At 47.4% G+C, this 26,236-nt stretch overlaps 1 protein-coding gene across 3 annotated transcripts in view; it reads right to left on the bottom strand.

Moving 5' to 3' along the window:
• Positions 1-26,236, bottom strand: part of RABGEF1 (RAB guanine nucleotide exchange factor 1) — a 163,371-nt gene that overhangs the window by 57,679 nt on the left and 79,456 nt on the right. The gene's annotated exons all lie outside the window — the stretch shown is intronic.

Genomic DNA, 26,236 nt, shown 5'->3' with positions numbered 1-26,236 from the left:
ACTAGGTGCGTCTTATGGTCAGGTGCGTCTTATGGTCCGAAAAATACGGATTATTCCATAATATTTAAGCCTTATTAAGATATTATTATTATTAATATTTGATAATTTTGGCCACATGATACTGATGGTCACAATTACGAAAGCATACACTGTTTTTTTGTGCACATCTCTTATTTTACTATTTTTCACACACATTTGGCACTCATTTGTTTTCATTTTTGCACATTTTGAATTTCATACAAGTATTAGGTCTATTACTATTTTAAGCCTAACTATATATATATAATAAGAATTTACTTACCGATAATTCTATTTCTCGGAGTCCGTAGTGGATGCTGGGGTTCCTGAAAGGACCAGGGGGATAGCGGCTCCGCAGGAGACAGGGCACAAAAAAGTAAAGCTTTTACCAGATCAGGTGGTGTGCACTGGCTCCTCCCCCTATGACCCTCCTCCAGACTCCAGTTAGGTACTGTGCCCGGACGAGCGTACACAATAAGGGAGGCAATTTGAATCCCGGGTAAGACTCATACCAGCCACACCAATCACACCGTACAACTTGTGATCTAAACCCAGTTAACAGTATGATAACAGAAAGAGCCTCTTAAAGATGGCTCCTTAACAATATAACCCGAATTTGTTAACAATAACTATGTACAGTATTGCAGATAATCCGCACTTGGGATGGGCGCCCAGCATCCACTACGGACTCCGAGAAATAGAATTATCGGTAAGTAAATTCTTATTTTCTCTATCGTCCTAAGTGGATGCTGGGGTTCCTGAAAGGACCATGGGGATTATACCAAAGCTCCCAAACGGGCGGGAGAGTGCGGATGACTCTGCAGCACCGAATGAGAGAATTCCAAGTCCTCTTTTGCCAGGGTATCAAATTTGTAGAATTTTACAAACGTGTTTTCCCCCGACCACGTAGCTGCTCGGCAGAATTGTAATGCCGAGACCCCTCGGGCAGCCGCCCAAGATGAGCCCACCTTCCTTGTGGAATGGGCCTTAACAGATTTAGGCTGTGGCAGGCCTGCCACAGAATGAGCAAGTTGAATTGTGTTACAAATCCAACGAGCAATCGTCTGCTTATAAGCAGGGGCACCCAACTTGTTGGGTGCATATAGTATCAACAGCGAGTCAGATTTTCTGACTTCAGCCGTCCTTGAAATGTATATTTTTAAGGCTCTGACAACGTCCAACAACTTGGAGTCCTCCAAGTCGCCAGTGGCCGCAGGCACCACAATAGGTTGGTTCAGGTGAAACGCTGATACCACCTTAGGGAGAAAATGCGGACGAGTCCTCAGTTCTGCCCTATCCGAATGGAAGATTAGATAAGGGCTTTTATAAGATAAAGCCGCCAATTCAGATACTCTCCTGGCGGAAGCCAGGGCCAGTAACATAGTCACTTTCCATGTGAGATATTTAAAATCCACCTTTTTCAATGGTTCAAACCAATGGGATTTGAGGAAATCTAAAACTACATTTAGATCCCACGGTGCCACCGGAGGCAACACAGGAGGCTGTATATGCAGTACTCCTTTAACAAAAGTCTGTACCTCAGGAACTGAGGCCAATTCTTTTTGGAAGAATATTGACAGGGCCGAAATTTGAACCTTAATAGATCTCAATTTGAGACCCATAGACAATCCTGATTGTAGGAAATGTAGGAAACGACCCAGTTGAAATTCCTCCGTCGGAACACTCCGATCCTCGCACCACGCGACATATTTTCGCCAAATGCGGTGATAATGTTTCGCGGTGACTTCCTTCCTTGCCTTAATCAAGGTAGGAATGACTTCTTCTGGAATGCCTTTCCCTTTTAGGATCTGGCGTTCAACCGCCATGCCGTCAAACGCAGCCGCGGTAAGTCTTGAAAAAGACAGGGACCCTGTTGTAGCAGGTCCCTTCTCAGAAGTAGAGGGCACGGGTCGTCCGTGACCAACTCTTGAAGTTCCGGGTACCAAGTCCTTCTTGGCCAATCCGGAGCCACTAGTATTGTTCTTACTCCTCTTCACCGTATAATCTTCAATACCTTTGGTATGAGAGGCAGAGGAGGAAACACATATACTGATTTGTACACCCAAGGTGTTACCAATGCGTCCACAGCTATTGCCTGTGGATCTCTTGACCTGGCGCAATACTTGTCCAGTTTCTTGTTGAGGCGAGACGCCATCATGTCTACCATTGGTCTTTCCCAACAGTTTATTAGCATGTGGAAGACTTCTGGATGAAGACCCCACTCTCCCGGGTGAATATCGTGTCTGCTGAGGAAGTCTGCTTCCCAGTTGTCCACGCCCGGGAAGAACACTGCTGACAGTGCTATTACGTGATTCTCCGCCCAGCGAAGAATCTTGGCAGCTTCTGCCATTGCACTCCTGCTTCTTGTGCCGCCCTGTCTGTTTACATGGGCGACCGCCGTGATGTTGTCCGACTGAATCAACACCGGTTTTCCTTGCAGGAGTGGTTCCGCCTGGCTTAGAGCATTTTAGATTGCTCTTAGTACCAGAATGTTTATGTGAAGAGACTTTTCCAGGTTCGTCCATACCCCCTGGAAGTTTCTTCCTTGTGTGACTGCTCCCCAGCCTCTCAGGCTGGCGTCCGTGGTCACAAGGATCAAATCCTGTATGCCGAATCTGCGGCCCTCCAATAGATGAGCCTTTTGCAACCACCACAGAAGATATACCCTTGTCCTTGGCGACAGGGTTATTCGCAGGTGCATCTGAGGATGCGACCCTGACCATTTGTCCAACAGATCCCTTTGGAAAATTCTTGCATGGAATCTGTCGAATGGAATTGCTTCGTAAAAAGCCACCATTTTTCCCAGGACTCTTGTGCATTGATGTACAGACACCTTTCCTGGTTTTAGGAGGTTCCTGACAGGTCGGATAACTCCTTGGCTTTTTCCTCGGGAAGAAAAACCTTTTTCTGAACCGTGTCCAGAATCATCCCTAGGAACAGCAGACGTATCGTCGGAAAACAGCTGCGATTCTTGGAATATTTAGAATCCAGTCGTGCCGTCGAAGAACTACTTTAGATAGTGCTCTTCCGACCTCCAACTGTTCTCTGGAACTTGCCCTTTTTAGGTCGTGCAAGTAAGGGATAATTTAGATGCCTTTTTTCTTTGAAGAAACATCTTTTCGGCCATTACCTTGGTAAAAAGGCCCGGGGTGCCGTGGATAATTCAAACGGCATCGTCTGAAACTGATATTGACAGTTCTGTACCACGAACCAGAGGTACCCTTGATGAGAAGGACAAAATTTGGACATGGAGGTAATCCTTGATGTCCAGGGACACCATATAGTCCCCTTTTTTCCGGTTCGCTATCACTGCTCTGAGTGACTTTATCTCGATTTGAACCTTTTATGTAAGTGTTCAAAACATTTTAGATTTAGACTATGTGTCACCAAGCCGTCTGGCTTCAGTACCACCATATAGTGTGGAAAAATAATACCCTTTTCCTTGTCGTAGGAGGGGTACTTTGATTATCACCTGCTGGATATACAGCTTGTGAATTGTTTCCAATGCTGCCTCCCTGTCGGAGGGAGCCGTTGGTAAAGCAGACTTCAGGAACCTGCGAGGAGAAGATGTCTCGACTCTCCAATCTTTACCCCTGGGATAATACTCGTACGATCTAGGGGTCAACTTGCGAGTGATCCCACTGCGCCCTGAGACTCTTGAGACTACCCCCCCACCTTGAGTCCGCTTGCACGGCCCCAGCGTCATGCTGAGGACTTGGCAGACGCGGTGGAGGGCTTCTTTTCCTGGGAAAGGGCTGCCTGCTGCAGTCTACTTCCCTTACCTCTATGTCTGGGCAGATATGACTGGCCTTTTGCCTGCATGCCCTCATGGGAAAGGAAAGATTGAGGCTGAAAAGACGGTGTCTTTTTTAGCTGAGATGTAACTTGGGGTAAAAAAGGTTGGATTTCCCAGCTGTTGCTGTGGTCCCCAGGTCCGATGGACCGACCCCCAAATAACTCCTTCCCTTTATACAGCAATACTTCCATCTGCCGTATGGGATCTGTATCACCTGACCACTGTCGTGTCCCTGACATCTTCTGGGAGATATGGACAACGCACTTATCTTGATGCCAGAGAGCAAATATCCCTCTGTGCATCTCACATACATATATATAGAATGCATCCTATTAAATGCTCTACATGAATAAAATATTTTCAGTCAGGGAATCCGACCAAGCCAACCCAGCACTGCATCTCCAGGCTGATGGCGATCGCTGGTCGCAGTATAACCACCGTATGTGTGTATATACTTTTTAGGATATTTTTCCAGCTTCCTATCAGCTGGCTCCTTGAGGGCGGCCGTATCTGGAGACGGTAACGCCACTTGATAAGCGTGTGAGCGCCTTATCACCCTAAGGGGTGTTTCCCAACGTACCCTAATTTCTGGCGGGAAAGGGTATAACGCCAATATTTGCTATCGGGGTAACCCTACGCATCCTCACACACTTCATTTTATTTTATCTGATTCAGGAAAAACTACAGGTAGTTTTTTCACTCCCACATAATACCCTTTCTTGTGGTACTTGTAGTATCAGAAACACGTAACACCTCCTTCATTGCCCTTAACGTGTGGCCCTAATGAGAAATACGTTTGTTTATTCACCGTCGACACTGTATTCAGTGTCCGTGTCTGTGTCTGTGTCGACCGACTGAGGTAAATGGGCGTTTTTAAAAAAACCCCTGACGGTGTTTCTGAGACGCCTGGACCGGTCCTAATAGATTGTCGGCCGTCTCATGTCGTCAACCGACCTTGCAGCGTGTTGACATTATCACGTAATTCTCTAAATAAGCCATCCATTCCGGTGTCGACTCCCTAGAGAGTGACATCACCATTACAGGCAATTTCTCCGCCTCCTCACCAACATCGTCCTCATACATGTCGACACACACGTACCGACACACAGCACACACACCGGGAATGCTCTGACAGAGGACAGGACCCACTAGCCCTTTGGGGAGACAGAGGGAGAGTCTGCCAGCACACACCAAAAACGCTATAATTATATAGGGACAACCTTATATAAGTGTTTCTCCCTTATAGCATCTTTTATATATATACAATATCGCCAAAATCAGTGCCCCCCCTCTCTGTTTTAACCCTGTTTCTGTAGTGCAGTGCAGGGGAGAGCCTGGGAGCCTTCTCTCCAGCTTTTCTGTGAGAGAAAATGGCGCTGTGTGCTGAGGAGATAGGCCCCGCCCCTTTTTCGGCGGGCTCGTCTCCCGCTATTTTTGAAGTTAGGCAGGGGTTAAATATCTCCATATAGCCTCTGTGGGCTATATGTGAGGTATTTTTTGCCTCTAATAAGGTTTTTATTTGCCTCTCAGAGCGCCCCCCCCAGCGCTCTGCACCCTCAGTGACTGTTGTGTGAAGTGTGCTGAGAGGAAAATGGCGCACAGCTGCAGTGCTGTGCGCTACCTTTATGAAGACTCAGGAGTCTTCAGCCGCCGATTTTGGACCTCTTCTCTCTTCAGCGTCTGCAAGGGGGCCGGCGGCGCGGCTCCGGTGACCATCCAGGCTGTACCTGTGATCGTCCCTCTGGAGCTAGTGTCCAGTAGCCAAGCAGCAAATCCACTCTGCACGCAGGTGAGTTCACTACTTCTCCCCTAAGTCCCTCGTTGCAGTGATCCTGTTGCCAGCAGGACTCACTGTAAAGTAAAAAACCTAAGCTAAACTTTCTCTAAGCAGCTCTTTAGGAGAGCCACCTAGATTGCACCCTTCTCGTTCGGGCACAAAATCTAACTGGAGTCTGGAGGAGGGTCATAGGGGGAGGAGCCAGTGCACACCACCTGATCTGGTAAAAGCTTTACTTTTTTGTGCCCTGTCTCCTGCGGAGCCGCTATCCCCCTGGTCCTTTCAGGAACCCCAGCATCCACTTAGGACGATAGAGAAATATATATATACACACACACACACACACACACAGAGGAAAAACCACAGCACTCACCACACCAGAAGCGGGGCACAGCTATGCACTTACCACTCACAGGGTGGGGTGCATGCAACACAGCACTCTCCACCACAAAAGCGGGGTACACAGCTGTACTTACCACTCACAGGGCGGGGTGCATGTAGCCCATGACCACATCGCTCTAATAAATACAAACAGAGAACCCAGCACTCACCATGCAGGTCCTACACTATCACAGGTGGGGTACCTTGAAGGTGGGGTACCTTGAAATCGGTATGCAGGCTTCCGTGCATTGGCCAATCCACCAACTAAATCCCCATCATTTATTTATTGAATTGTTGAGGATAAGTGAGTTTACCTTGGTGAGTGCTGGGTTCTCCGTTTGTGTATATATATATATATATATATATATATATATATATATATATATTGTGGAACAGCCCGGCACTCACTGGATACAGTCTGTAATGGTCCTGGGTGCCCTCCGTGTTAAATTTGATAAGCAGAAAGAAATCAGCGGCACTCCAGGGTTTAGTCAATCAAAGTGAGTGTATTCAAAGCATCACAAGATACATAAGTAAACCGACGTTTCGGGGCCCATCGCCTTGAAGAAGGGGCGATGGGCCCCGAAACGTCGGTTTACTTATGTATCTTGTGATGCTTTGAATACACTCACTTTGATTGACTAAACCCTGGAGTGCCGCTGATTTCTTTCTGCTTATATATATATATATATATATATATATATATATAATACATACACACACACACACACACAAACACACACACACACACATATACACTGCTCAAAAAAATAAAGGGAACACTAAAATAACACATCCTAGATCTGAATGAATGAAATATTCTTATTAAATACTTTGTTCTTTACATAGTTGAATGTGCTGACAACAAAACCACACAAAAATTATCAATGGAAGTCAAATTTATTAACCCATGGAGGTCTGGATTTGGAGTCACACTCAAAATTAAAGTGGAAAAACACACTACAGGCTGATCCAACTTTGATGTAATGTCCTTAAAACAAGTCAAAATGAGGCTCAGTAGTGTGTGTGGCCTCCACGTGCCTGTATGACCTCCCTACAACGCCTGGGCATGCTCCTGATGAGGTGGCGGATGGTCTCCTGAGGGATCTCCTCCCAGACCTGGACTAAAGCATCCGCCAACTCCTGGACAGTCTGTGGTGCAACGCGGCGTTGGTGGATGGAGCGAGACATGATGTCCCAGATGTGCTCAATTGGATTCAGGTCTGGGGAACGGGCGGGCCAGTCCATAGCATCAATGCCTTCGTCTTGCAGGAACTGCTGACACACTCCAGCCACATGAGGTCTAGCATTGTCTTGCATTAGGAGAAACACAGGGCCAACCGCAATAGCATATGGTCTCACAAGGGGTCTGAGGATCTCATCTCGGTACCTAATGGCAGTCAGGCTTCCTCTGGCGAGCACATGGATGGCTGTGCGGCCCCCTAAAGAAATGCCACCCCACACCATTACTGACCCACTGCCAAACCGGTCATGCTGGAGGATGTTGAAGGCAGCAGAATGTTCTCCTTGGCGTCTGTCACATGTGCTCAGTGAGAACCTGCTTTCATCTGCAAAGAGTACAGGGCGCCAGTGGCGAATTTGCCAATCTTGGTGTTCTCTGGCAAATGCCAAACGTCCTGCACGGTGTTGGGCTGTAAGCACAAACCCCACCTGTGGACATTGGGCCCTCATACCACCCTCATGGAGTCTTTTTCTGATCGTTTGAGTAGACACATGCACATTTGTGGCTTGCTGGAGGTCATTTTGCAGGGCTCTGGCAGTGCTCCTCCTGTTCCTCCTTGCACAAAGGCGGAGGTAGCGGTCCTGCTGCTGGGTTGTTGCCCTCCTACGGCCTCCTCCACGTCTCCTGTTGTACTGGCCTGTCTCCTGGTAGCGCCTCCATGCTCTGGACACTACGCTGACAGACACAGCAAACCTTCTTGCCACAGCTCGCATTGATGTGCCATCCTGGATGAGCTGCACTACCTGAGCCACTTGTGTGGGTTGTAGACTCCGTCTCATGCTACCACTAGAGTGAAAGCACCGCCAGTTTTCAAAAGTGACCAAAACATCAGCCAGAAAGCATAGGAGCTGAGAAGTGGTCTGGGTGTCTTGCTAATTGCCTATAATATCCACCTGATGTCTATTCCATTTGCACAAAAGTATGTGAAATTGATTCTCAATCAGTGTTGCTTCCTAAGTCGACAGTTTGATCTCACAGAAGTGTGATTGACTTGGAGTTACATTGTGTTGTTTAAGTGTTTCCTTTATTTTTTTGAGCAGTGTATATATATATATATATATATATATATATATAAAAATAAAACTATATTTTAGTAACTTGTAGTATCAGTCACAACACACATATTTATATAAATGGGTATGTGTGTGCATATATATAATTGTATGTATACATATACTGTTTCACTATAATGGTTTCTTTCACTAATTTATTAGTCACAAGCGCAGTAACACACAGACTATGCTGGATAGGCATATCTTCATCTATCAGCACCACATTCTTTTCTGGCATGGAATTAGATAGTATGCACCTTTGATGATACATTTTAGGAGGTTAATAATAAATTAAATGTATTTAAGTTAAAAATGTAAGATATTAACACTATAATATTTATATAATTATCAATTAATTTGAGTACATCTATTCTCTATTGAGTGGTACTAAGAAATGGTAAATGGAACTGTACTGGGAGAAATAAATTTATTTACCTTCATGGTCCAACATAATGGAAGTAATTTATCTCATTATAGGGAACTAAGAAATGTATAGGATTCTCATATTAAGGATACATAGCAATGGAGCATTATTTACTAATTTACTATATCTAATACCGGAGACAGCTGATTGGCCGATTAGTATCACGTGACGTCCCAGTTACATTTAACACAGTGATAACACCTTTACACCAATAGACCACATGTAAGTCACCTAACTCCCTTTCTCAATACTCTGACACAGTTATGTACATAACTGAAGGGGCAGTACGGATGGAGTAATGGTTAGCATTACTGCCTCACAGCACTGAGGTCATGTCTTTGATTCCCACCATGGCCCTAACTGTGCGGAGTTTGTATATTCTCCCCGTGCTTGCGTGGGTTTCCTCCGGGTACTCCGGTTTCCTCCCACAAATCCAAAAATATACTGGTAGGTTATTGGCTCCCAACAAAAATGAACCCTAGCGTGAATGTGTGTGTGTGTACATGTGGTAGGGAATATAAATTGTAAGCTCCACTGGGGCAGGGACTGATGTGAATGGTCAAATATTCTCTGTAAAGCGCTGCGGAATATGTGTGCGCTATATAAATAACTGGTAGTAGTAGTAGTAGTAGTAGTAGTAGTAGTATGTACATATAGATATTTTTAAACAGACTGTAATTACAGTGGGATATCGCTCTCTCCCTATGTTTAACATGGGAGACAGCTTATTGGCCATTGAGCAACATGTGACGAACCCCCTATGTTTAACATGGGGGGGGGGGGGGAGATCGTCATTGGCCGAGCAAGTCACGTGATCGACGTGATGCGGGAAACGGGAGCTGTGAGAAGGAAATCCTCAATGCTTCTCCTATGTTTAACATAGGAGAAGCGCGATTGGCCACGGAGGTCACATGATGCGATAGCAGTGAAAGGATTGGCCACTGGTTACCAATAATAAGATTTTACTTACCGATAAATCTATTTCTCGGAGTCCGTAGTGGATGCTGGGGTTCCAGAAAGGACCATGGGGAATAGCGGCTCCGCAGGAGACAGGGCACAAAAAGTAAAGCTTTTTCCGATCAGGTGGTGTGCACTGGCTCCTCCCCCTATGACCCTCCTCCAGACTCCAGTTAGGTACTGTGCCCGGACGAGCGTACACAATAAGGGAGGATTTTGAATCCCGGGTAAGACTCATACCAGCCACACCAATCACACCGTACAACTTGTGATCTAAACCCAGTTAACAGTATGATAACAGCGGAGCCTCTGAAAGATGGCTTCCTTCAACAATAACCCGAATTAGTTAACAATAACTATGTACAATTTATGCAGATAATCCGCACTTGGGATGGGCGCCCAGCATCCACTACGGACTCCGAGAAATAGATTTATCGGTAAGTAAAATCTTATTTTCTCTATCGTCCTAGTGGATGCTGGGGTTCCTGAAAGGACCATGGGGATTATACCAAAGCTCCCAAACGGGCGGGAGAGTGCGGATGACTCTGCAGCACCGAATGAGAGAACTCCAGGTCCTCCTTAGCCAGAGTATCAAATTTGTAAAATTTTACAAACGTGTTCTCCCCTGACCACGTAGCTGCTCGGCAAAGTTGTAATGCCGAGACCCCTCGGGCAGCCGCCCAAGATGAGCCCACCTTCCTTGTGGAGTGGGCCTTTACAGATTTAGGCTGTGGCAGGCCTGCCACAGAATGTGCAAGTTGGATTGTGCTACAGATCCAACGAGCAATCGTCTGCTTAGACGCAGGAGCACCCATCTTGTTGGGTGCATACAATATAAACAACGAGTCAGATTTTCTGACTCCAGCTGTCCTTGCAATATATATTTTTAATGCTCTGACAACGTCCAGTAACTTGGAGTCCTCCAAGTCACTTGTAGCCGCAGGCACTACAATAGGCTGGTTCAGATGAAATGCTGACACCACCTTAGGGAGAAAATGCGGACGAGTCCGCAGTTCTGCCCTGTCCGAATGGAAAATCAGATATGGGCTTTTGTAAGATAAAGCTGCCAATTCTGACACTCTCCTGGCAGAAGCCAGGGCTAGAAGCATGGTCACTTTCCATGTGAGATATTTCAAATCCACCTTTTTTAGTGGTTCAAACCAATGAGATTTTAGGAAGTCCAAAACCACATTGAGATCCCACGGTGCCACTGGAGGCACCACAGGAGGCTGTATATGCAGCACTCCCTTAACAAAGGTCTGGACTTCAGGGACTGAAGCCAATTCTTTTTGAAAGAAAATCGACAGGGCCGAAATTTGAACCTTAATAGATCCCAATTTGAGACCCATAGACAATCCTGATTGCAGGAAATGTAGGAATCGACCCAGTTGAAATTCCTCCGTCGGAGCACTCCGATCTTCGCACCACGCAACATATTTTCGCCAAATTCGGTGATAATGTTGCACGGTTACTTCCTTCCTTGCTTTAATCAAAGTAGGAATGACTTCTTCCGGCATGCCTTTTTCCTTTAGGATCCGGCGTTCAACCGCCATGCCGTCAAACGCAGCCGCGGTAAGTCTTGAAACAGACAGGGACCCTGCTGAAGCAAGTCCCTCCTTAGAGGTAGAGGCCACGGATCTTCCGTGATCATCTCTTGAAGTTCCGGGTACCAAGTCCTTCTTGGCCAATCCGGAACCACTAGTATCGTTCTTACGCCTCTTTGCCGTATAATTCTCAATACTTTTGGTATGAGAGGCAGAGGAGGAAACACATACACCGACTGGTACACCCAAGGCGTTACCAGCGCGTCCACAGCTATTGCCTGCGGATCTCTTGACCTGGCGCAATACCTGTCCAGTTTTTTGTTGAGGCGAGACGCCATCATGTCCACCATTGGTCTTTCCCAACGGGTTACCAGCATGTGGAAGACTTCTGGATGAAGTCCCCACTCTCCCGGGTGAAGACCGTGTCTGCTGAGGAAGTCTGCTTCCCAGTTGTCCACTCCCGGGATGAACACTGCTGACAGTGCTATCACATGATTCTCTGCCCAGCGAAGAATCCTTGCAGCTTCTGCCATTGCACTCCTGCTTCTTGTGCCGCCCTGTCTGTTCACATGGGCGACTGCCGTGATGTTGTCCGACTGGATCAACACCGGTTTTCCCTGAAGCAGAGGTTCTGCCTGGCTTAGAGCATTGTATATTGCTCTTAGTTCCAGAATGTTTATGTGAAGAGACGTTTCCAGGCTCGTCCATACTCCCTGGAAGTTTCTTCCTTGTGTGACTGCTCCCCAGCCTCTCAGGCTGGCGTCCGTGGTCACCAGGATCCAATCCTGTATGCCGAATCTGCGGCCCTCCAATAGATGAGCACTCTGCAACCACCACAGAAGAGACACCCTTGTCCTTGGAGACAGGGTTATCCGCAGGTGCATCTGAAGATGCGACCCTTTTGTCCAACAGATCCCTTTGGAAAATTCTTGCGTGGAATCTGCCGAATGGAATTGCTTCGTAAGAAGCCACCATTTTTCCCAGGACTCTTGTGCATTGATGTACAGACACCTTTCCTGGTTTTAGGAGGTTCCTGACAAGCTCGGATAACTCCTTGGCTTTTTCCTCCGGGAGAAAAACCTTTTTCTGAACCGTGTCCAGAATCATCCCTAGGAACAGCAGACGAGTTGTCGGCATTAACTGGGATTTTGGAATATTCAGAATCCACCCGTGCTGTTTTAGCACTTCTTGAGACAGTGCTAATCCCATCTCTAGCTGTTCTCTGGACCTCGCCCTTATTAGGAGATCGTCCAAGTATGGGATAATTAATACGCCTTTTCTTCGAAGAAGAATCATCATCTCGGCCATTACCTTTGTATAGATCCGAGGTGCCGTGGACAATCCGAACGGCAGCGTCTGAAACTGATAGTGACAGTTTTGTACAACGAACCTGAGGTACCCCTGGTGTGAGGGGTAAATTGGAACGTGGAGATACGCATCCTTGATGTCCAAGGATACCATAAAGTCCCCCTCTTCCAGGTTCGCTATCACTGCTCTGAGTGACTCCATTTTGAACTTGAACTTCTTTATGTACAGGTTCAAGGACTTCAGATTTAGAATAGGCCTTACCGAGCCATCCGGCTTCGGTACCACAAAAAGAGTGGAATAATACCCCTTCCCTTGTTGTAGAAGAGGTACCTTGACTATCACCTGCTGAGAGTACAGCTTGTGAATGGCTTCCAAAACCGTCCCCCTTTCGGAGGGGGACGTTGGTAAAGCAGACTTCAGGAAACGGCGAGGTGGATCTGTCTCTAATTCCAACCTGTACCCTTGAGATATTATCTGCAGGATCCAGGGATCTACCTGCGAGTGAGCCCACTGCGCGCTGTAATTTTTGAGACGACCGCCCACCGTCCCCGAGTCCGCTTGAGAAGCCCCAGCGTCATGCTGAGGCTTTTGTAGAAGCCGGGGAGGGCTTCTGTTCCTGGGAAGGAGCTGCGTGTTGCTGTCTCTTCCCTCGACCTTTGCCTCGTGGCAGATATGAATAGCCCTTTGCTCTCTTATTTTTAAAGGAACGAAAGGGCTGCGGTTGAAAAGTCGGTGCCTTTTTCTGTTGGGGAGTGACTTGAGGTAGAAAGGTGGATTTCCCGGCTGTAGCCGTGGCCACCAAATCTGATAGACCGACTCCAAATAACTCCTCCCCTTTATACGGCAAAACTTCCATATGCCGTTTTGAATCCGCATCGCCTGTCCACTGTCGCGTCCATAAAGCTCTTCTGGCCGAAATGGACATAGCACTTACCCGTGATGCCAGTGTGCATATATCCCTCTGTGCATCACGCATATAAAGAAATGCATCCTTTATTTGTTCTAACGACAGTAAAATATTGTCCCTGTCCAGGGTATCAATATTTTCAATCAGGGACTCTGACCAAACTACCCCAGCACTGCCCATCCAGGCAGTCGCTACAGCTGGTCGTAGTATAACACCTGCATGTGTGTATATACTTTTTTGGATATTTTCCATCCTCCTATCTGATGGATCTTTAAGTGCGGCCGTCTCAGGAGAGGGTAACGCCACTTGTTTAGATAAGCGTGTTAGCGCCTTGTCCACCCTAGGAGGTGTTTCCCAGCGCTCCCTAACCTCTGGCGGGAAAGGGTATAATGCCAATAATTTCTTTGAAATTATCAGCTTTTTATCAGGGGCAACCCACGCTTCATTACACACGTCATTTAATTCTTCTGATTCAGGAAAAAATATAGGTAGTTTTTTCACACCCCACATAATACCCTGTTTAGTGGTACCTGTAGTATCAGCTAAATGTAACGCCTCCTTCATTGCCAAAATCATATAACGTGTGGCCCTACTGGAAAATACGGTTGATTCGTCACCGTCACCACTGGAGTCATCGCCTGTGTCTGGGTCTGTGTCGACCGACTGAGGCAAAGGGCGTTTCACAGCCCCTGACGGTGTTTGAGTCGCCTGGACAGGCACTAATTGATTGTCCGGCCGTCTCATGTCGTCAAACGACTGCTTTAGCGTGTTGACACTATCCCGTAGTTCCATAAATAAAGGCATCCATTCTGGTGTCGACTCCCTAGGGGGTGACATCCTCATATTTGGCAATTGCTCCGCCTCCACACCAATATCGTCCTCATACATGTCGACACACACGTACCGACACACAGCAGACACACAGGGAATGCTCCTAACGAAGACAGGACCCACTAGCCCTTTGGGGAGACAGAGGGAGAGTTTGCCAGCACACACCAAAAGCGCTATATATATATCAGGGATAGCCTTATAATAAGTGCTCCCTTATAGCTGCTTTGTTATATCAAAATATCGCCATAAATGTGCCCCCCCCTCTCTGTTTTACCCTGTTTCTGTAGTGCAGTGCAGGGGAGAGACTTGGGAGCCGTCCTGACCAGCGGAGCTGTGAGAGGAAATGGCGCCGTGTGCTGAGGAGATAGGCCCCGCCCCTTTTCTGGCGGGCTCGTCTCCCGCTATTTAGAAAAATTAGGCAGGGGTTAAATATCTCCATATAGCCTCTAGGGCTATATGTGAGGTATTTTTAGCCTTTATAGGTAATCATTTGCCTCCCAGGGCGCCCCCCTCCCAGCGCCCTGCACCCTCAGTGACTGCCGTGTGAAGTGTGCTGAGAGGAAAATGGCGCACAGCTGCAGTGCTGTGCGCTACCTTTAGAAGACTGCAGGAGTCTTCAGCCGCCGATTCTGGACCTCTTCTGATTTCAGCATCTGCAAGGGGGCCGGCGGCGTGGCTCCGGTGACCATCCAGGCTGTACCTGTGATCGTCCCTCTGGAGCTTGATGTCCAGTAGCCAAGAAACCAATCCATCCTGCACGCAGGTGAGTTGACTCCTTCTCCCCTCAGTCCCTCGCTGCAGTGATCCTGTTGCCAGCAGGAATCACTGTAAAATAAAAAACCTAGCTAAATTTTTCTAAGCAGCTCTTTAGGAGAGCCACCTAGATTGCACCCTTCTCGGCCGGGCACAAAAATCTAACTGGAGTCTGGAGGAGGGTCATAGGGGGAGGAGCCAGTGCACACCACCTGATCGGAAAAAGCTTTACTTTTTGTGCCCTGTCTCCTGCGGAGCCGCTATTCCCCATGGTCCTTTCAGGAACCCCAGCATCCACTAGGACGATAGAGAAATATGGTAACCAGGATAAACAATCGGGATAGCCTTGAAAAAGTCAAAAAAAAACTAAACACGTGTCGGCGTTATGGCCGCTACCTGGTCTCACTTATGCTTAATACATAAAAGAATATATCTTGTTATGAAAATGAATCAGTAATAACAATAATTTGTTACGCTATTGTGAAAATAAGAATTTACTTACCGATAATTCTATTTCTCATAGATTGTAGTGGATGCTGGGACTTCCGTAAGGACCATGGGGAATAGCGGCTCCGCAGGAGACTGGGCACAAAAAGTAAAAGCTTTAGACTAGCTGGTGTGCACTGGCTCCTCCCCCTATGACCCTCCTCCAAGCCTCAGTTAGGATACTGTGCCCGGACGAGCGTACATAATAAGGAAGGATTTTGAATCCCGGGTAAGACTCATACCAGCCACACCAATCACACTGTACAACCTGTGATCTGAACCCAGTTAACAGTATGATAAACGTAGGAGCCTCTGAAAAGATGGCTCACAACAATAAACAACCCGATTTTTTGTAACAATAACTATATACAAGTATTGCAGACAATCCGCACTTGGGATGGGCGCCCAGCATCCACTACGGACTATGAGAAATAGAATAATCGGTAAGTAAATTCTTATTTTCTCTGACGTCCTAGTGGATGCTGGGACTTCCGTAAGGACCATGGGGATTATACCAAAGCTCCCAAACGGGCAGGAGAGTGCGGATGACTCTGCAGCACCGAATGAGAGAACTCCAGGTCCTCCTCAGCCAGGGTATCGAATATGTAAAATTTTGCAAACGTGTTTGCCCCTGACCAAGTAGCTGCTCGGCAAAGTTGTAAAGCCGAGACCCCTCGGGCAGCCGCCCAAGATGAGCCCACTTTTCTTGTGGAATGGGCTTTAACAGATTTTGGCTGTGGCAGTCCTGCCACAGAATGTGCAAGCTGAATTGTACTAGAAATCCAACGAGCAATCGTCTGCTTAGAAGCAGGAGCACCCAGCTTGTTGGGTGCATACAGGATAAACAGCGAGTCAGATTTTCTGACTCCAGCTGTCCTGGAAACATATATTTTCAGGGCCCTGACTACGTCCAACAACTTGGAGTCCTCCAAGTCCCTAGTAGCCGCAGGCACCACAATAGGTTGGTTCATGTGAAACGCTGAAACCACCTTAGGGAGAAATTGAGGACGAGTCCTCAATTCTGCCCGGTCTGAATGAAAAATTAGGTAAGGGCTTTTATATGACAAAGCCGCCATTTCTGAGACACGCCTGGCTGACGCCAGAGCTAACAGCATGACCACCTTCCATGTGAGATATTTTAATTCCACAGTGGTGAGTGGTTCAAACCAATGTGATTTTAGGAACCCTAAAACTACATTGAGATCCCAAGGTGCCACTGGTGGCACAAAAGGAGGTTGTATATGCAGTACCCCCTTGACAAACGTCTGAACTTCAGGCAATGAAGCCAGTTCTTTCTTGAAGAAGATCGACAGGGCCGAAATTTGAACCTTAATGGATCCTAATTTTAGGCCCATAGACAGTCCTGCTTGCAGGAAATGCAGGAAACGACCCAGTTGAAATTCCTCTGTGGGGGCCTTCTTAGCCTCACACCAGGAAACATATTTTCTCCAAATGCGGTGATAATGTTTCGCAGTTACATCCTTCCTGGCTTTGATCAGGGTAGGGATGACTTCATCTGGAATGCCTTTTTCCATCAGGATCCGGCGTTCAACCGCCATGCCGTCAAACGCAGCCGCGGTAAGTCTTGGAACAGACAAGGTCCCTGCTGGAGCAGGTCCTTTCTTAGAGGTAGAGGCCACGGGTCCTCCGTGAGCATCTCTTGCAGTTCCGGGTACCAAGTTCTTCTTGGCCAATCCGGAGCCACGAGTATAGTCTTCACTCCTCTCCTTCTTATGATTCTCAGTACTTTTGGAATGAGAGGCAGAGGAGGGAACACATACACCGACTGGTACACCCACGGTGTTACCAGAGCGTCCACCGCTATTGCCTGAGGGTCCCTTGACCTGGCGCAATATCTGTCCAGTTTTTTGTTGAGACGGGACGCCATCATGTCCACCTTTGGTTTTTCCCAACGGTTTACAATCACTTGAAAGACTTCTGGGTGAAGTCCCCACTCCCCCGGGTGGAGGTCGTGTCTGCTGAGGAAGTCTGCTTCCCAGTTGTCCACTCCCGGAATGAACACTGCTGACAGTGCCACCACATGATTTTCCGCCCAGCGAAGAATCCTTGCAGCTTCTGCCATTGCCCTCCTGCTTCTTGTGCCGCCCTGTCTGTTGACGTGGGCGACTGCCGTGATGTTGTCCGATTGAATCAATACCGACTGACCCTGAAGCAGAGGCCTTGCTTGACTTAGGGCATTGTAAATGGCCCTTAGTTCCAGGATATTTATGTGAAGAGACGTTTCCATGCTTGACCACAAGCCCTGGAAATTTCGTCCCTGTGTGACTGCTCCCCAGCCTCTCAGGCTGGCATCGGTGGTCACCAGCATCCAATCCTGAATGCCGAATCTGCGGCCCTCTAGAAGATGAGCACTCTGTAACCACCACAGGAGAGACACCCTTGTCCTTGGAGATAGGGTTATCCGCTGATGCATCTGACCATTTGTCCAGCAGATCCCACTGAAAAGTTCTTGCATGGAATCTTCCGAATGGAATCGCTTCGTAAGAAGCCACCATTTTTCCCAGGACTCTTGTGCATTGATGCACTGACACTTGGCCTGGTTTTAGGAGTTTCCTGACTAGCTCGGATAACTCCCTGGCCTTCTCCTCCGCGAGAAACACCTTTTTCTGGACTGTGTCCAGAATCATCCCCAGGAACAGTAGACGTGTTGTTGGAATCAGCTGTGATTTTGGGATATTTAGGATCCACCCGTGCTGACGTAGCACTACCTGAGATAGTGCTACTCCGACCTCTAACTGTTCCCTGGACCTTGCCCTTATCAGGAGATCGTCCAAGTAAGGGATAATTAAGACGCCTTTTCTTCGAAGAAGAATCATCATTTCGGCCATTACCTTGGTAAAGACCCGTGGTGCCGTATACAATCCAAACGGCAGCGTCTGAAACTGATAATGACAGTTTTGTACCACAAACCTGAGGTACCCTTGGTGAGAAGGGTAGATTGGGACATGGAGATAAGCATCTTTGATGTCCAGAGACACCATATAGTCCCCTTCTTCCAGGTTCGCTATCACTGCTCTGAGTGACTCCATCTTGAATTTGAACCTTTTTATGTAAGTGTTCAAGGATTTTAGATTTAAAATTGGTCTCACCGAACCGTCCGGCTTCGGTACCACAAATAGCGTGGAATAATACCCCTTTCCCTGTTGTAGGAGGGGTACCTTGATTATCACCTGCTGGGAATACAGCTTGTGAATAGCTTCCACTACCGCCTCCCTGTCGGAGGGAGACGTTGGTAGAGCAGACTTCAGGAACCGGCGAGGGGGAGACGTCTCGAATTCCAATTTGTACCCCTGTGATACTACCTGCAGGATCCAGGGGTCCACTTGCGAGTGAGCCCACTGCGCGCTGAAATTCTTGAGACGGCCCCCCACCGTGCCTGAGTCCGCTTGTAAGGCCCCAGCGTCATGCTGAAGACTTGGCAGAAGCGGGGGAGGGCTTCTGTTCCTGGGAAGAGGCTGCCTGGTGCAGTCTTTTTCCCCTTCCTCTGCCCCGGGGCAGAAATGAGTGGCCTTTTGCCCGCTTGCCCTTATGGGAACGAAAGGACTGAGTTTGAAAAGACGGTGTCTTTTTCTGCTGAGAGGTGACCTGGGGTAAAAAGGTGGATTTTCCAGCCGTTGCTGTGGCCACCAGGTCCGATAGACCGACCCCAAATAACTCCTCCCCCTTATACGGCAATACTTCCATATGTCGTTTGGAATCCGCATCACCTGACCACTGTCACGTCCATAACGCTCTTCTGGCAGAAATGGACATCGCACTCACTCTAGATGCCAGGGTGCAAATATCCCTCTGTGCATCTCGCATATATAGTAATGCATCCTTTAAATGCTCTATAGTTAATAATATACTGTCCCTATCCAGGGTATCAATATTTTCAGTCAGGGAATCCGACCAAGCCACTCCAGCACTGCACATCCAGGCTGAGGCGATTGCTGGTCGCAGTATAACACCAGTATGTGTGTATATACCTTTTAGGATATTTTCCAGCCTTCTATCAGCTGGTTCCTTAAGGGCGGCCGTATCGGGAGACGGTAACGCCACTTGTTTTGATAAGCGTGTGAGCGCCTTATCTACCCTAGGGGGTGTTTCCCAACGTGCCCTAACCTCTGGCGGGAAAGGGTATAGTGCCAATAATTTATTAGAAATCAGCAGTTTTTTATCGGGGGAAAACCACGCTTTATCACACATTTAATTCATCTGATTCAGGAAAAACTACTGGTAGTTTTTTCACACCCCACATAATACCCTTTTTTGTGGTAATTGTAGTGTCAGAAATATTCAATGCCTCCTTCATTGCCGTGATCATGTAACGTGTGGCCCTACTGGACATTACGTTTGTCTCCTCACCGTCGACACTGGATTCAGTATCCGTGTCTGGGTCTGTGTCGACCATCTGAGGTAACGGGCGTTTTAGCGCCCCCGACGGTGTCTGAGACGCCTGAACAGGCACTAATTGATTTGCCGGCTGTCTCATGTCGTCAACAGTTTTTTGCAAAGTGCTGACACTGTCACGTAATTCTTTAAACACGACCATCCAGTCAGGTGTCGACTCCCTAGGGGGTGACATCACTAACACAGGCAATTGCTCTGCTTCCACATCATTTTCCTCCTCATACATGTCGACACAATCGTACCGACACCCAGCACACACACAGGGAATGCTCTGAAAGAGGACAGGACCCCACGAGCCCTTTGGGGAGACAGAGGGAGAGTTTGCCAGTACACACCAGAGCGCTATATATATACAGGGATAACCTTATGTAAGTGTTACTCCCTTTATAGCTGCTGTTTTATATTAGCTGCCAATAGTGCCCCCCCTCTCTTGTTTTACCCTGATTCTGTAGCAGGACTGCAGGGGAGAGTCTGGGAGCCTTCCTTCCAGCGGAACTGTGAGGGAAAATGGCGCTTGTGTGCTGAGGAGATAGGCTCCGCCCCCTTCACGGCGGCCTTTTCTCCCGCTTTTTTAAGGAAAACTGGCAGGGGTGAAATGCATCCATATAGCCCAGGAGCTATATGTGATGTATTTCTTTAGCCATATAAGGTTTAAACATGTTTTATTGCGTCTCAGGGCGCTCCCCCCCAGCGCCCTGCACCCTCAGTGACCGGAGTGTGAAGTGAGAGCAATGGCGCACAGCTGCAGTGCTGTGCGCTACCTTTTCTGAAGACAGGAACGTCTTCTGCCGCCGATTTCTCCGGACCTCTTCGCTCTTCTGGCTCTGCAAGGGGGCCGGCGGCGCGGCTCCGGGACCCATCCAGGCTGAACCTGTGATCGTCCCTCTGGAGCTAATGTCCAGTAGCCAAGAAGCCCAATCCACTCTGCACGCAGGTGAGTTCGCTTCTTCTCCCCTTAGTCCCACGATGCAGTGAGCCTGTTGCCAGCAGGACTCACTGAAAATAAAAAACCTATTTAAACTTTTACTTCTAAGCAGCTCAGGAGAGCCACCTAGCATGCACCCTTCTCGTTCGGGCACAAAAATCTAACTGAGGCTTGGAGGAGGGTCATAGGGGGAGGAGCCAGTGCACACCAGCTAGTCTAAAGCTTTTACTTTTTGTGCCCAGTCTCCTGCGGAGCCACTATTCCCCATGGTCCTTACGGAAGTCCCAGCATCCACTAGGACGTCAGAGAAATACTGCTGACAGGGGATATTAAGTATAGGAAGCTGCAGCAACAGAGGGAATTCCCCTGGAAATTAATGAGAGAGCTGCATTTAAGTGCATGAGAATATGACTAACTTGTACATGCAGATGTAACCAGTGGTGACACCTAATAGCTGCAGCATCTATAAATTAGCAAGAGAGCTAGCTAACGTTGTATATTCAACTATAAGTCTTTATCTCACATAGCTGCTAGTAATAAAGATAATATAATAGCAGCTTAATAACTATGTCAGAATTCGACCAGAAGCTCACACATGCTGATATACAATGCCAAACACTCATTTAATTTTGTATACTAGCAGCTCCATCTAAGTGCATGAGAATTAGTGATGAGCGGGTTCGGTTCCTCGGAAACCGAACCCCCCCGAACTTCACCCATTTTACACGGGTCCGAGGCATACTCTGATTCTCCCGTATGGCTTGGTTAACCCGAGCGCGCCCGAACGTCATCATCCCGCTGTCTGATTCTCGCGAGATTCGGATTCTATATAAGCAGCCGCGCGTCGCCGCCATTTTCACTCGTGCATTGGAAATGAATGGGAGAGGACGTGGCTGGAGTCCTCTCCGTTTATTGTTGAACTTGATTGTGCTTTATTGCTTAATTGTGGGGAGGACTGGGGAGCAGCTGAATAATATAGGAGGAGTACAGTGCAGAGTTTTGCTGATCAGTGACCACCAGTTTTATCCGTTCTCTGCCTGAAAAAAACGCTCCTTATCTGTGCTCAGTGTGCTGCATATATCTGTGCTCACACTGCTTAATTGTGGGGACTGGGGAGCAGCTGTATTATATAGGAGGAGTACAGTGCAGAGTTTTGCTGACCAGTGACCACCAGTATACGTTGTCTGCCTGAAAAAAAACGCTCCTTATCTGTGCTCAGTGTGCTGCATATATCTGTGCTCACACTGCTTTATTGTGGGCACTGGGGACCACCAGTATATTATATAGGAGGAGTACAGTGCAGAGTTTTGCTGACCAGTGACCACCAGTATACGTTGTCTGCCTGAAAAACACTTCATACCTGTGCTGCATTGTAGTATGAGTACAGTGCATAATTTTGCTGAACACCAGTATATAATATATAGGAGTACGGTACAGAAGGCCACTGCTGTACCTACCTCTGTGTCGTCAAGTATACTATCCATCCATACCTGTGGTGCATTTCAGTTTTGCACAGTTTGCTGACCACCAGTATATAATATATATAGCAGTACGGTACAGTAGGCCACTGCTGTACCTACCTCTGTGTCGTCAAGTATACTATCCATCCATACCTGTGGTGCATTTCAGTTTTGCACAGTTTGCTGACCACCAGTATATAATATATATAGCAGTACGGTACAGTAGGCCACTGCTGTACCTACCTCTGTGTCGTCAAGTATACTATCCATCCATACCTGTGGTGCATTTCAGTTTTGCACAGTTTGCTGACCACCAGTATATAATATATATAGCAGTACGGTACAGTAGGCCACTGCTGTACCTACCTCTGTGTCGTCAAGTATACTATCCATCCATACCTGTGGTGCATTTCAGTTTTGCACAGTTTGCTGACCACCAGTATATAATATATATAGCAGTACGGTACAGTAGGCCACTGCTGTACCTACCTCTGTGTCGTCAAGTATACTATCCATCCATACCTGTGGTGCATTTCAGTTTTGCACAGTTTGCTGACCACCAGTATATAATATATATAACAGTACGGTACAGTAAGCCACTGCTGTACCTACCTCTGTGTCGTCAAGTATACTATCCATCCATACCTGTGGTGCATTTCAGATTTGCACAGTTTGCTGACCACCAGTATATAATATATATATAGCAGTACGGTACAGTAGGCCACTGCTGTACCTACCTCTGTGTCGTCAAGTATACTATCCATCCATACCTGTGGTGCATTTCAGTTTTGCACAGTTTTTTGACCACCAGTATATAATATATATAGCAGTACGGTACAGTAGGCCACTGCTGTACCTACCTCTGTGTCGTCAAGTATACTATCCATCCATACCTGTGGTGCATTTCAGTTTTGCACAGTTTGCTGACCACCAGTATATAATATATATAACAGTACGGTACAGTAAGCCACTGCTGTACCTACCTCTGTGTCGTCAAGTATACTATCCATCCATACCTGTGGTGCATTTCAGATTTGCACAGTTTGCTGACCACCAGTATATAATATATATATAGCAGTACGGTACAGTAGGCCACTGCTGTACCTACCTCTGTGTCGTCAAGTATACTATCCATCCATACCTGTGGTGCATTTCAGTTTTGCACAGTTTTTTGACCACCAGTATATAATATATATAGCAGTACGGTACAGTAGGCCACTGCTGTACCTACCTCTGTGTCGTCAAGTATACTATCCATCCATACCTGTGGTGCATTTCAGTTTTGCACAGTTTGCTGACCACCAGTATATAATATATATAGCAGTACGGTACAGTAGGCCACTGCTGTACCTACCTCTGTGTCGTCAAGTATACTATCCATCCATACCTGTGGTGCATTTCAGTTTTGCACAGTTTGCTGACCACCAGTATATAATATATATAGCAGTACGGTACAGTAGGCCACTGCTGTACCTACCTCTGTGTCGTCAAGTATACTATCCATCCATACCTGTGGTGCATTTCAGTTTTGCACAGTTTGCTGACCACCAGTATATAATATATATAGCAGTACGGTACAGTAGGCCACTGCTGTACCTACATCTATGTCGTCAAGTATACTATCCATCCATACCTGTGGTGCATTTCAGTTTTGCACAGTTTGCTGACCACCAGTATATAATATATATAGCAGTACGGTACAGTAGGCCACTGCTGTACTTACCTCTGTGTCGTCAAGTATACTATCCAGCCATACCTGTGGTGCATTTCAGTTGTGCGCAGTATTTATAGTAGTAGGCCATTGCTATTGATACTGGCATATAATTCCACACATTAAAAAATGGAGAACAAAAATGTGGAGATTAAAATAGGGAAAGATCAAGATCCACTTCCACCTCGTGCTGAAGCTGCTGCCACTAGTCATGGCCGATACGATGAAATGCCATCAACGTCGTCTGCCAAGGCCGATGCCCAATGTCATAGTAGAGAGCATGTAAAATCCAAAAAACAAAAAGTTCAGTAAAATGGCCCAAAAATCAAAATTGAAAGCGTCTGATGAGAAGCGTAAACTTGCCAATATGCCATTTACGACACGGAGTGGCAAGGAACGGCTGAGGCCCTGGCCTATGTTCATGGCTAGTGGTTCAGATTCACATGAGGATGGAAGCACTCATCGTCTCGCTAGAAAAATGAAAAGACTTAAGCTGGCAAAAGCACAGCAAAGAACTGTGCGTTCTTCTAAATCACAAATCCCCAAGGAGAGTCCAATTGTGTCGGTTGCGATGCCTGACCTTCCCAACACTGGACGGGAAGAGCTTACGCCTTCCACCATTTGCACGCCCCCTGCAAGTGCTGGAAGGAGCACCCGCAGTCCAGTTCCTGATAGTCAAATTGAAGATGTCACTGTTGAAGTACACCAGGATGAGGATATGGGTGTTGTTGGCGCGGAAATTGACAAAGAGGATTCTGATGGTGAGGTGGTTTGTTTAAGTCAGGCACCCGGGGAGACACCTGTTGTCCGTGAGACGAATATGGCCATTGACATGCCTTGTCAAAATACAAAAAAAATCAGCTCTTCGGTGTGGAATTATTTCAACACAAATGCGGACAACAGGTGTCAAGCCGTGTGTTGCCTTTGTCAAGCTGTAATAAGTAGGGGTAAGGACGTTAACCACCTAGGAACATCCTCCCTTATACGTCACCTGGACCGCATTCATCAGAAGTCAGTGACAAGTTCAAAAACTTTGGGTGACAGCGGAAGGAGTCCACTGACAACTAAATCCCTTCCTCTTGTAACCAAGCTCCTGCAAACCACACCACCAACTCCCTCAGTGTCAATTTCCTCCTTACCCAGGAAAGCCAATAGTCCTGCAGGCCATGTCACTGTCAAGTCTGACGAGTCCTCTCCTGCCTGGGATTCCTCCGATGCATCCTTGAGTGTAACGCCTACTGCTGCTGGCGCTGCTGTTGTTGCTGCTGGGAGTCGATCGTCATCCCAGAGGGGAAGTCGGAAGACCACTTGTACTACTTCCAGTAAGCAATTGACTGTCCAACAGTCCTTTGCAAGGAAGATGAAATATCACAGCAGTCAACCTGCTGCAAAGCAGATAACTCAGGCCTTGGCAGCATGGGCGGTGAGAAACGTGGTTCCGGTATCCACCGTTAATTCAGAGGCAACTAGAGACTTGATCGAGGTACTGTGTCCCCGGTACCAAATACCATCTAGGTTCCATTTCTCTAGGCAGGCGATACCGAAAATGTACACAGACCTCAGAAAAAGAGTCACCAGTGTCCTAAAAAATGCAGTTGTACCCAATGTCCACTTAACCACGGACATGTGGACAAGTGGAGCAGGGCAGACTCAGGACTATATGACTGTGACAGCCCACTGGGTAGATGTATTGCCTCCCGCAGCAAGAACAGCAGCGGCGGCACCAGTAGCAGCATCTCACAAACGCCAACTCGTTCCTAGGCAGGCTACGCTTTGTATCACCGCTTTCCAGAAGAGGCACACAGCTGACAACCTCTTACGGAAACTGAGGAAGATCATCGCAGAATGGCTTACCCCAATTGGACTCTCCTGGGGATTTGTGACATCGGACAACGCCACCAATATTGTGCGTGCATTACATCTGGGCAAATTCCAGCACGTCCCATGTTTTGCACATACATTGAATTTGGTGGTGCAGAATTATTTAAAAAACGACAGGGGCGTGCAAGAGATGCTGTTGGTGGCCCGAAGAATTGCGGGCCACTTTCGGCATTCAGCCACCGCGTGTCGAAGACTGGAGCACCACCAAACAGTCCTGAACCTGCCCTGCCATCATCTGAAGCAAGAGGTGGTAACGAGGTGGAATTCAACCCTCTATATGCTTCAGAGGATGGAGGAGCAGCAAAAGGCCATTCAAGCCTATACATCTGCCCACGATATAGGCAAAGGAGGGGGAATGCACCTGACTCA

This window comes from Pseudophryne corroboree, chromosome 2 (genome assembly GCF_028390025.1).
Source record: "Pseudophryne corroboree isolate aPseCor3 chromosome 2, aPseCor3.hap2, whole genome shotgun sequence".
NCBI lineage: Eukaryota > Metazoa > Chordata > Amphibia > Anura > Myobatrachidae > Pseudophryne > Pseudophryne corroboree.
Note: the sequence above shows the minus strand (reverse complement) of the source record. Positions and strands in the feature narration are given on the sequence as shown.